The 13,005-nt window shown below is 43.2% G+C and overlaps 1 protein-coding gene across 1 annotated transcript in view; it reads right to left on the reverse strand.

The window, feature by feature from the left end:
• Positions 1 to 13,005, reverse strand: part of CTNND2 (catenin delta 2) — a 1,223,799-nt gene that overhangs the window by 988,439 nt on the left and 222,355 nt on the right.

Raw genomic sequence — 13,005 nt, forward strand, 5'->3', positions numbered from 1 at the left:
AAAGCAGGCTTGAATTCTTATAATCCAGTTTGCCTCCAGATCATTCACAACATTGCAATTGGAGCTAATTCAAACTATGTACAGTTGTGGCATTTGTATAGTATTCTAGGGGCTACGTCCAATACAAAATTACAATATCATGGGAGTGATTAATCATGAAATTCCATGCAAGCAGAGGACCAACAGATGAGAGAAATACAGATTTTCACGACTTATTGAATTAGGTGCATATTTACTATGCACCTATTAGTAGTCTAGTATTTTGTCTAATTTCAACAAATCTAAGCAGTGTTTTTGCCGATGTTTTATCAGCAATATTATTGTAAAACAGTAATAAAAGTTATTCTGCCCCTTCCCCCCCTTTCTTTTTCTGAGTGAGAGAAGTGAGTAAGCCAATGGTTAGAAGTGAAGTCTCTTCTTTTTTGTTCTATAAAGCTAAGGATAAGATGCAAGAGCGAAGTCATGATTTTGGAGGCTGAGCCATAGTATGAAGGGACATGAAGTGTATAGTCCCCAGGTATATCATATAAATGGTGCAGTTTCTGTAAAAGTCCATGGGGCTCTAGAAGAAGAGCTTCTGCTACCTTAGTTTTACCTGTGTCACTCCCCTAGAAATTAGCTTCCACATTTTTATAAAGGAAACCTTTAGTTTACAGTTCTTGTAAAGTTGACTTAAGTGGTGAGTAAAACTTCACACACCACTTAAATCAGCTTTTATTAGATGAGTCCTCTTATATGAGACCAAACAGTGTGGGGAGCTCAAGTCCAGAATAAAGAGTAAATGCATATCAGCGCTACCTAGCACCAACTAAGTGCAATATACTTCAATAGCAGTGATTGAGGAAGTTTGGGATTAAAATGACCAAAATTGTCTAGGCACAGAGTGAATGTGCCTACACACACAGCTTGCCAAAGTAAAGCCCTGAAGTGATGTTTTATAACATTGGCTCTGAATACTCACCGCTACATGAGAACAAAAACAACTAGGAGTCTGGTGGCACCTTAAAAACTAACAGATTTATTTGGGCATAAGCTTTCCTGGGTAAAAAGCTTCTTCAGATGCATGGAGACCACATGAGGGTGCCTGTTTGGCCTGGTTGGACACACCTTTCCAAAACCTTCCTGAAGTTCAAGCCACACTAGCAGAAGGAAGAGGGGAACATACCTTCAGGTGAAAATATAAAGAGGCCACCTCAAAAGTATTGAAAAAACATGTCACAGATGTTTTCTTCCTAATCCTTGGCAGTCAGTGATTGGCTTATGCTCTAATTCAGGGGTGGGCAAACTGTGGCCCACGGGACCATCCTGTCTGGCCCCCAAGCTCCTGGCCTGGGAGGCTAGCCCCCAGCCTCTCCCCTGCTGTCCCCTCTCCCTGGCAGCCTCAGCTTGCTCGCTCACTCTGCTGCTGGAGCAATGCTCTGGGAGGCAGGGCTGTGAGCTCCTGGGGCAGCACAGCTGCAGAGCCCGGCCTGACCTAGTGCTCTGTGCTGCGTAGTGGCAGCAGTGGCAGTGTGGCCAGCAACCAGTGTTCAAGGCAGCATGATAAGGGGGCAGAGAGTGGGGGGGGAGTGGGGTTGGATAGAGGGCAGGGGAGTTCAGGGTGGTGGTCAGGGGGCAGGGGTGTGAATAGGGGTTGAGGAGGTCAGGGTGGGGTCAGGGGGTTGAATGGGGGTAGGGGTGTCCAGGGGGCAGTCAGGAAGGAGAGGGGGGTTGGATGGAGGGCAAGGGGGCAGAGGTTCCGGGGGCAGTCAAGGGACAGGGAGAAGGGGTTGTTGGATAGGCAGGAGTCCTGGGGGGGGCGTCAGGAATGAGAGGAGGGGTTGGATGGGGCGGCACGGGTCGGGGGGCAATCAGGGGACAGGGTGCGGAGTGTGTGCATAGGGCAGGGGTCCCAGAGGGTCTGTCAGGGAACAAGGGGGGTTGGGGTGCAGGAGTTCCAGAGAGGGGGGCAGATAGGAGGTGGGGGCCGGGCAACGACCCACAACCTAACTAGCCATCCATACAATTTACGAAATCCAATGCAGCCCTCAGGCAAAAAGTTTGCCCGCCCCTGCTCTAATTGGTTTATACAGCTTATACATTTTTTCACACCTAATGCAACTGCAGGAGTTCTTATTCATAACAATTCTTTTTTTTTTAATTGTATCTCCTATGGCAAGGGTAGGCAACCTATGGAACGCAAGCTGATTTTCAGTGGCACTCACACTGCCAGGGTCCTAGCCACCGGTCCAGGGGGCTCTGCATTTTAATTTAATTTTAAATGAAGTTTCTTAAACATTTTAAAAACAATACGACAATAGTTTAGTTATATATTATAGACTTATAGAAAGAGACCTTCTAAAAACGTTAAAATGTATTACTGGCACACAAAATCTTAAATTAGAGTGAATAAATGAAGACCCGGCACACCGCTTCTGAAAGGTTGCTGACCCCTGTTCTACGGAAATTACTGAAGATGGCAATGTATAGGTCTCATGCCCCATTAGTGTCCTCAATCTATATCTTTTGAATGAAGGCACAACATGGCCAAGTAGTAATTGAGTTTCTCAGCATAATACCATTGTCAAGATGAAGAAACAGAGTTACTTATGAATGGATAGGCCTGGCAGAATTTTATTTTTTAAGTAATTTTTATAAATAATATTGATGTTTATTTTTAAGGGTTTTTATATTATCTTAAATTTTGAGAGTTGTGTGAAATTATGGGGGAGGTCAAATAATAATTACTTAATGACAGTAGCTATTGAGAGTCAAAAAGTTAAAGCTTTATAACCATTAAAACAAATTGTCAACATCACCTTAAATCAAACTCTAATAAACTCTCAAGCAGCATTTCTTTTATTGCCTATCTTTAAATTTTGATTATCGCTGATGAAAATATTGCCAGTTTGTGCGTATAAGTGAAACTGATGCTTACTAGAAACTTACTTAGAAACCTTCTCCTTCCGAGCCTAAGGATAGGCAGCACAAGGTCACTCATCACAAAAAGAATTCCAAGTTAGATGGAAATTCAGATACCATACATCTGTCCCTGCCTGTCACAAGCTTATTGTATAAAATCTGCATCAGCATCTTCTATATAGATTTAAAAGGGCCTTTTTAATTTTTTTCATTCAGTGCAACAAATATAGGTTTTACTGAAACAAGTTACCATATGTACTCGTTGATAAGGTGAATATTTTTGGTAAAAAGTGATGCATCAAAGAGTGGAGGTCGGCTTATAAATGGGTCTACCCCAAATTTTGATAATTTTAAACTCTATCGAATCATTGAATTGAATATCTAATACAGGGATCAGCAACCTTTGACACGCGGTCCGCCAGGGTAAGCACCCTGGCAGACCAGGCTGGTTTGCTTACCTGCCATGTCCACAGGTTCGGCCGACTGCAGCTCCCACTGGCCATGGTTTGCCGCTCCAGGCCAATGGAGACACAGCAGGTAAACAAACTGGCTCAGCCCGCCGATCCCTGATCTAATACATTGTTGCTTTGTTTACCTGGAGCGTCTGCAGGCACAGAGCCTCTCAGCTCCCTGTGGCCGTGGTTAGCAGGTCCCAGCCAATGGGAGCTGAAGGATGGCACCACATCCTGCAGCTCCCATTGGCTGGGAACAGCGACCCATGAGCACAGGGAGTTAAGGGGCTCCATGCCTGCAGATGCTCCAAGTAAACAAAATGTCCCAACCCACCAGCAGCTTACCCTGACAGGTGGGGAGCCAAAGTTTTCCAAACCCGGAAATATAGGGTCAGCTTATGAAAGGGTCATACCGTTTTTACTATTTTCACCTATCCATTTTGGGGGGTAGGCTTATAAACGAACGGTCTAATGAATGAGAATATATGATACATGTTTTACAAAATAACTTCAGCAACTCAACAATGTAATTAGCAGGAATTTATTTAAAAATATTATATTGTCTACAAAACAACATATTACATGTTTGCACACATATACCATGACCCATCTTGTACTCGTGACTAATTATTTTAAATTAAATTATTAGTCACTTCTTAATAGGAAGCAAGGTCATTTTTTTTTCTGATGTTGCAGTTCTTCAATTTAGGTGGGCTAGTGGCTCACATTGTGGAATTCTATTCCAACCTGAGAGATGCGGTTTTGGATGTAATTTCAAGATTTTGGAGCACAAGATTCCCTACTACTCCCCTTTCTCTCCCCTCTTCTCCTTCTTTTGTCTTTTCCTTTCCCTTGCTGCTATTTAGTTGGTGATTTATTTGGTATTGGTCCTGTTCTATTAACTCATCCTCGCTTGCGTTTCTCTCACCCAGTCCCCAATAATACATTTTTTAAAATATGTTAAAAAATCTTTTAAAAAGTGCAAGTAACGTAACAGTTCCCACTATGATCACTACGCTTGTGTGCTATATCCATTTTGTATCAACCTGGATGAAACCTGGAAGGAGTAACACAAATTGCAGGATGGAGGTGTTTGGAGAAGGCACCAGGAAGCCAATCTGTATGGACATGGCTGGAATGCTTGCTGCAGTTGCAGCATCTCTGTAAATACATCTTTTAATAGTCCAGTTTAGTTTTCACAACATGGAGTCCTCTCCTGTTATTACCCAGCATGTGATACATGAACACATCTTTTCTTTACTTAGACTGCAAACTGTTTGGGGCAGGTATTATCTGGTACTATGCATTTAACATGCTGTATTACTACACACTGCTAACATTTGCTTTTAGTAAACAACCACACAAATCAATATAAATTATATCACTCCCTTGCACACCAACCCTCTTAAAAGTGCACTGCTGTCTTTATCCAGGGCAACGTGCACAACATTTATATCCCCCACCGACAGGATACAGAACGGCAATGCTAGTTTCTCAAACACAAGGCTAAAACATCATAGAGCAGATGCAGCAGAGAGGAACTGTGACTGCAGAGAGTACATGTAAGGACCCAATACTCTGTGGAACTAATTTGAATGAGGCCCATGGAAGCTTGTATTGCTCATTTGCCTGCTTCATCTATTGTTTGACGTCTATGTACTGCAATCACTTCGTGTTAGCAGCAGTTGGTACTGCATCCTGTCATTAAGGTTGCCAACTTTCTAATTGCACAAATCCGAACACACTTGCCCTGCCACCGCCCAAAGCCCTGCTGCTGCCCTGCCCATCTCTGAGGCCCCATCTCCACTCACTCCAGCTCCCCTCCCTCTGTCGCTCACTCTCCCACACCCTCACTCACTTTCACTGGGCTGGTGCGGGAGTGGGTGAGGGCTCCAGCTAGGGGAGCAGTCTCCAGAGTGGGACCAGAAATGAGAGGCTCAGGATACAGGAGGGGGCTCAGGCAGGGGATTGGGGTGCTGGAGGGAGTGAGGGCTCTGGTTAGGGGTGTGGGGTCTGGGGTAGGGCTGGGGATGAGGGGTTTGGGGTGCAGGAGAGAACTCCGGACTAGAGCCAAGCGGCTTGGAGTGTGGGAGGAGGGTCAGGACTGGGGTACAGGGTTGGGGAGTGGGCTCCAGGAGGGGGCAAGGGGTTGGGGTGTGGGAAGGGGTTCGGGATGCCGGCTCTGGGAAGGAGTTAGGGTGTGGAAGGGGGTTACGACCTGGAGCAGGAGGTTCGGGGTGTGGGCTCCAGCCACGCATCACTTACCTCAGGCAGCTACCAATCGGTGGCGCAGCATGGCTAAGGCAGGCTCTCTGCCTGCCCTGTCTCCTGGAAGTGGCCAGCATGTCTGGCCCTGAAGCAGTTGCACAGCTAGGCAGCCTTGTGCAGTGTGCACTGCCCGCATCCACAGGCACCTCCCTCACAGTTCCCAGCCAATGGGAGCTGCAGAGCTGGCACTCAGGGCAGAGACAGCACACAGAGTTCCCTGCCTACCTATGTGCATAGGAGCTGGAATTGCTGGCCGCTTCCAGGAGCTGCGTGGAATCAGGGCAGGCAGGGAGCCTGCCTTAGCCCTGCTGTGCTGCCAACTGTACTTTTAATGGCTTGGTCAGCAGTGCTGACGGAGCCATCAGGGTCCCCTTTAGACCAGGTGTTCTGGTCGAAAACCGAATGCCTGGCAACCCTAACTGTTGTAATGCAGACACACTAAAAATATTTGTAAGGTACATGTGGGCTGGCAGCTGGGACACTGATAGGGTTAAGCCCTATCAACCCGTAATAGCCACTCATAGTTATGCTCAGAGAAGTGATGACTGAATAAGATCTTGTTTTAAAGATGCATGCACTGTGTATTCAAAGTCACAGTAGTCTGACACGCTAGTAACAGCTATAGTCAAGACTGTCCAAGTGTTTTAATTCTAAACTCATTTTAGGGTTGTAACTTTCTGACTCTTTTGCCGTTCAGACTGTGATTTTCCAGGCCTTGTCTCTGTCTCAGGGTGAATTTTTTTGGGAGGAGGTCTGAGCAATGCTATTTTTATTATGTATAGTTTAGTGTGCACCTTAGTTACTGCTTTAATTGGAAAACTTTATGTAAATGAGGCAGCCATGTGCATTAAATGGTGCATGTCAAAAGCAGACTTGAAAGCTGCAGTGAATAACAACTAGTAAGCAGCACTGTTTTACTTTTCCCAGGATATTTTTTAACATGATCCAAAATTTGATAAGCAAAGATGCACGTTGCCCATTTTTTCTGTAGAAACATCAGGAGAGCTTTATAATAAAGTACTTGTGACATTAAAAAATACTGCGTATGCATCACCCTGCTGAATTGATCAAATAGAAACTAGTTCTCATCAGGGCACTGAAAGTCACCCCTTGTAAGATTTTTCTCTGACACATTTCAGACTTATAAGCATGATTATTTAAGCATAAAAAAGTTGCAAAATACTGTATTTAAATTTTCACTCTAGTACTATCAAATCCACAACACTTGATAGCACTTGTGCACATTTAACTAAACTTCCAACTCACATTGCAAAGCTCTTGATGGAAATACTGTTATTATCCCATAACAATGTAAGGGGAGAATGTGAATTTTACTTATCACAAGCACTATACAAATACATATAAAGCAAACACATTTCAGGCCTCTTGTCTATTGGGATGAAGGTATACTGAGAACAAAAAATATACATGGATATATATAGTTAACAGAAATCTCTCAACAGCAAACATTTGTGATGACAATCAGGTCTCTATTTCAAACTTAGTGTATACAAACCATAGTATTACCTACTGTCTAATTGCACAAACCCAAACACCCTTGCCCCATCCCATGCCCCATCCCTTCCTGAGACCATGCCCCAGACCCACCCCTTCTCCAAGGCCCTGCCCCGACTCACTCCATCCCCCTTCCCTCCATCACTCGCTCTCCCCCACCCTCACTCCCTTTAGCCAGACTGAGGAAGGGGTGAGAGCTCTGGGCTGGGGATGGGGCCAAGGGGTTTGGAGTGTGGGACGGGGCTGTGGGCTGAGTCAGGGACAGGGGCTGGGGTGCAGGAGGGGGTTGGGGTGCAGGAGGAGGTCAAGGGTGCGGGCTCTGGGCAGTGTTTACCTTTGGTGGCTCCCAGAAGTGACAGGCATGTCCAGCTCCTAGGCTCAGGAGTGGCCAGGTGGCTCCGTGCGCTGCCTGTCTGCCTGCCTGCATGCACCACCCTGCAGCTCACATTGACCACAGTTCCTGGCCAATGGGGGCTGCAGAGTCAGCACTCAGGCTTGGGGGCAGGGGCAGCACACAGAGACCACCATGGCTGTCCCTGTGCCTATGAGCCAGACATGATGGCCACTTCCAGGAGCCACACAGAGCCAGGACAGGCAGGGAGCCTGCCTTAGCCCTGCTGCTGCGCCACTGATCAGACTTTTGGCCTATTAAAATCTCCTAGATTGCTTTTAATAGTCACCGGGAGACTGAGGTCAATTCTGGTAGACTCCCGGCCAATCTGGGAGGGTGGGCAACCCTAAGAAACTATATTATTGATGGGATCTCAGTCTTAGATGTTAGAATGCTGTCAGTTTCAGGTTCTTGCTCAAACTCAGACTCGTGATGATATTAGCATATTAATTTAAATACAAGTGAGAACAAAACTAAACATGGAGCAAAACTCAGAGCAAGTCAGTATCATACATATAAAATAAGCATATCCCACTGACAAAAGTGCCCATAGCAGAAAAAGTAGAATACACAGGAATGATATTTCACTTAGACCATCACCAAGTTAAAAATATTCCATTCTGATTTACTTGAAAATGAGATGAAACCCCCCCAAATCAGGACTCTGTGTGACAAGCAATTTGAAATCTTGGCAGGACCAGTGATCAGAAAATTAATTCCCAGGCAATTGGGAACATATCAGGTAGCTAGACATACAAACAATTCATTTATGCCCACAATTAATATCAACTAAAAGTTTTATTCCCAATATTAGAGGCTGAATTTAGGCCTTCTAAAAATTTAGCTCCAAGACATGCATTTTGTTCAGTTCTTTTACAGGAAAAAATCCAAGCTAAATTTGATATTAAAATGGAAAAAACTTAGGGACTGTAAAGCAAATGTATTTTTTATTTTGAAACAGTAGGGATTCCTTGTATCCTTTGTTCAGTTGTCATTATCTAAGCTTTCTGAGAAAACTCTTGTAAAACATCTTAGGTTAAAGAGAATCTGTTGTACTCAAATCACTGCTCACAATTTTGGTTGTTTTTTTCTTTTTTTTAAAGCAAATGTGAACTGAGCTTTATAACACTACATGAAGAAACTGGAGGCTGTACAGTTCCAGACAGATGGTTTGATGGGTGGATAAAATAAAATCTAGCTTAAATAAAAGCAAATTCAATTACATATGCCAAGCACTGCAGATTGTAACACAGAACTCAAGATACAAAAAAAGATCCTCTTCAAATTAGACATGGATGATAAAACAGGAAAATATTTCCCAACAGCACAGGGTGAGTTCTACAGTTGTGACTGTCCCTTTAAAAGGAGATGGGTCCAGGGCCACCTGTAACACCTCTCTCTCTAGGTGAAGAAAATAAGCACAGTCACATGACAGGCGGGTCACGTGCTAGAGGCGGCCTTCTGGGTTGAAGGAAGATAAGACAGAAAAGTCCGTGGCCAGACAAAAGAGAGACACTCACAGGAGGGGCAAGATTGAGAGCTAAGCCAAGAGGGTAGGCTGAAGAGCATCTGAAGGTCAAAGAGAAGATAGACCCTCAGCAAGGAAGGGCTGTGCCCAATTTAAGATTGGGAAGGAAAACTCTTGTGTTTGTTTTGGACTGGGATACCCTGGCCGGAGCAGACCCTTTTTCCTCTGACTTGGATGGAGGGTCAAGTCACTGCAGTATCCAAACCAGGCTAAAAGGTTGGGAGCAGAGCCAACCTGAATGAGGGGAAAATGAATAAATGGCAGCCCAAAGCCTGACCGGGTAGGTGGTATTTATTTTCAATGTCATTAGGTCTGTTATAGCACAAGTTCAGATGTTCATGGTGCCTCCCCTCCACAACCTCTCTTTAATGGAAGGGATACTGTCAATGAAAGTTTGACACAAAAGGTAGATCATGTGAAATCTTTTATAAAGACCAAAACCAAAGGAATGTTGCCAGATACATGTTATGTAAATTGCAGTTGAGTTGTTCTTCAATAAAAATATTTAATGCAGTGTTTGGAACAGAATCACAACACAGGGAACCTTTACGGGAAACGGACCATTAGCAAAAATTAGGCTGCCTTACATTTAGATTTTCCAAGCTGAGAAATGAAAAAAAAAATATTAATAATGAAAAAATGACATCTTTTCAACATTTCTCTAACCAGCCACAGCAGAAGAAAACACTATGGTACACTCAAAACTAATAGACCATTTAATCTAAAGTAAGAGGGGGCTAAATTGTGCTCAAATTCAGGGGCAGAACAGAGAACAAGAGCACTTCCCAGGCCTGGTACTCATATTTTTTAAACTCTGTGCACCATCTAGATTCAGTACTGGGGTGACAGGTGCTTTAGAAATAAATGCTTTAGCCAGATAGACATGCTAAATAAAGATCAAATTATTTCAATAATCTCAGGGGATATTAACATAAATATAGAAGTGTGCTTTTCAGTGTGAGCCCTGATTCTCCATTGCCTTGTACCCTTATCTGTGCTATTCATATGAGTACAAAGTGGTTATAACACACTTGTCAGTGGAAATATATGGAGAATTCCAATTTGTTAGTGTTTTGCATGCATTTTGTACAGGTGTAAATGACTGCACAAGACGCGAGGCAGTGAAAAATTGACCCCATGATTTTTAAGCTGACACTGTCCCTTTAAACTGAGGTAAAGCAACTGAATCCATTCAGTTCTTTGTAGCTTTTCACTGAAATGCTATTTCTATTGAGAGCATCTTTAGCTTCAACTGTGAATGCATATGTCATAGGCAATAACTTGACTCGCCAGTCACCACTATGTGAACAGCATTTTGAATAGCTAACAGTTTTTACTGGTAATTCATTCTTTAAGATTAAACATGTGGAATCATAGTAATAGTTTTGGCTTTCTTGATGATTTCTATACTTATATTTTAGGTGAATAATAAGCACCAATAAATGTAAATTTATAGCATCAATGGAATAAGTATAGATAACTAATTTTACAGTAAATATTCATAGTACATAATGTACACAGTTCCTTTTGGGTGGAAGGAGGTCATTACAGCTAATCAGTCAGCATACCTTCCTGTTTTTAAACATAGTTTTTTTCATGACTGTGTAAATCTTTTTTCAGTACATTCAGGGTAGCAGCAGCTTCTGTTAATTATAGGCAGTCTGTTTCATGCACGGGAGCTGTATTTAAATTTACAGGACACAATGTAACATATTTAAACTTGTAAAAGTGTCTCCAAACTAAACAATAACAGCGTTGAAAGTGTGAACTCAAACTCTCACCTTGTTCATATCACTGAGGTGTGTCATAATCTAGTTAAGATTACTCAAGTTGTCATTAAAATATAATGAGACAGTTTTTTTAAACTGGGATAGTATGCCAATATAAGTTAAGGTCGATATAACTTTGTGTGTAGACATGGCAAATGAACTCTCAGCATCACAGCAAAATGCAAGGTGGAACAGGTTATTTAGCATAAGTAATTAGCACATATTGTAAGGAACCATTCAAGGTAGACTACTAACCTGTTAACACCTCAGCAGTCATAAGACAGGAAGAGGAGGTTACTGGGTTACAGAGTTATTAATATAAGCTCTCAGGCTCATCTTTTGAAAATATTGTGCAGGTTTCCTTTGAGGATGAGGATGGATAGCTATCACAACACTTTCAAAAGAAAAGCCTGGGATCTTAAATTCATAGATTCATAGAGTCTAGGGTCAGAAAGGATCAATTTGATCATCTAGTCCAACCCCCTGCACAAAGCAGGCCACAGAACCGTACCCATCCACTTCTATAACAAACCCCTAACCTATGCCTGAGTTATTGAAGTCTTCAAATTGTGGTCTGAAGACCTCAAGCTGCAGAGAATCCACCAGCAAGTGACCCATGCCCCACACTGCAGCAGAAGGCGAAAAACCTCCAGGGCCTCTGCCAATCTGCCCCGGAGGAAAATTCCTTCCCGACCCCAAATATGGTGATCAGCTAAACTCTGAGCATGTGGGCAAGACTCACCAGCCAGCACTCAGGAAAGAATTCTCTGCAGTAACTCAGATCCCATCCCATCCAACATCCCATCACCAACCACTGGGCATACTTATCTGGCGATAATCAAAGATCAATTGCCAAAATTAGGCTCTCCCATCATACCATCCCTTCCATAAACTTATCAAGCTTAATCTTAAAGCCAGATATGTCTTTTGCCCCCACTACTCCGCTTGGAAGGCTGTTCCAGAACTTCACTCCTCTAATGGTTAGAAACCTTCGTCTAATTTCAAGTCTAAACTTCCTAGTGTCCAGTTTATACCCATTCGTTCTTGTGTCTACATTGGTACTAAGCTTAAATAATTCCTCTCCCTCCCTAATATTAATCCCTCTGATATATTTATAAAGAGCAAGCATATCCCCCCTCAGCCTTCTTTTGGCTAGACTAAACAAGCCAAGCTCTTTGAGTCTCCTTTCATATGACAGGTTTTCCATTCCTCGGATCATCCTAGGAGCCCGTCTCTGAACCTGTTCCAGTTTGAATTCATCCTTCTTAAACATGGGAGACCAGAATTGCACACAGTATTCCAGGTGGGGTCTCACCAGCGCCTTATATAACGGTACTAACACCTCCTTATCTTTGCTGGAAATACTTCGCCTAATGCATCCTAAAACCGCATTAGCTTTTTTAACGGCCATATCACATTGGTGGCTCATAGTCATCCTGTGATCTATCAATACCCCAAGGTCCTTTTCCTCCTCTGTTGCTTCCAACTGATGCGTCCCCAATCTATATCTAAAGTTCTTATTATTAATCCCTAAGTACATGACCTTGCACTTTTCACTATTAAATTTCATCCTATTACTATTACTCCGGTTTACAAGGTCATCCAGATCTTCCTGTATGATATCCCGGTCCTTCTCCGTGTTAGCAATACCCCCCAGCTTCGTGTCATCCGCGAACTTTATTAGCACATTCCCGCTTTTTGTGCCAAGGTTGGTAAGATTGGTCCCAGAACTGACCCTTGAGGAACTCCACTAGTAACCTCCTTCCAGCCTGACAGTTCACCCATCAGTATGACCCGTTGTAGTTTCCCCGTTAACCAGTTCCTTATCCACCTTTCAATTCTCATATTGATCCCCATCTTTTCCAATTTGACTAATAATTCCGCATGTGGAACCATGTCAAATGCCTTACTGAAATCTAGGTAAATTAGGTCTACCACATTTCCTTTGTCTAAATAGTCTGTCATCTTCTCAAAGAAGGAGATCAGGTTGGTTTGGCACGATCTACCTTCAGTAAAACCATGTTGTACTTTGTCCCAATTACCATTGACCTCAATGTCCTTAAATACTTTCTCCTTCAAAATTTTTTCCAAGACCTTACATACTACAGATGTCAAACTAACAGGCCTATAGTTACTCGGATCACTCTTTCTCCCTTTCTTAAGATAGGAACTACGTTAGCA

Source organism: Gopherus evgoodei, chromosome 2 (assembly GCF_007399415.2).
Source record: "Gopherus evgoodei ecotype Sinaloan lineage chromosome 2, rGopEvg1_v1.p, whole genome shotgun sequence".
NCBI lineage: Eukaryota > Metazoa > Chordata > Testudines > Testudinidae > Gopherus > Gopherus evgoodei.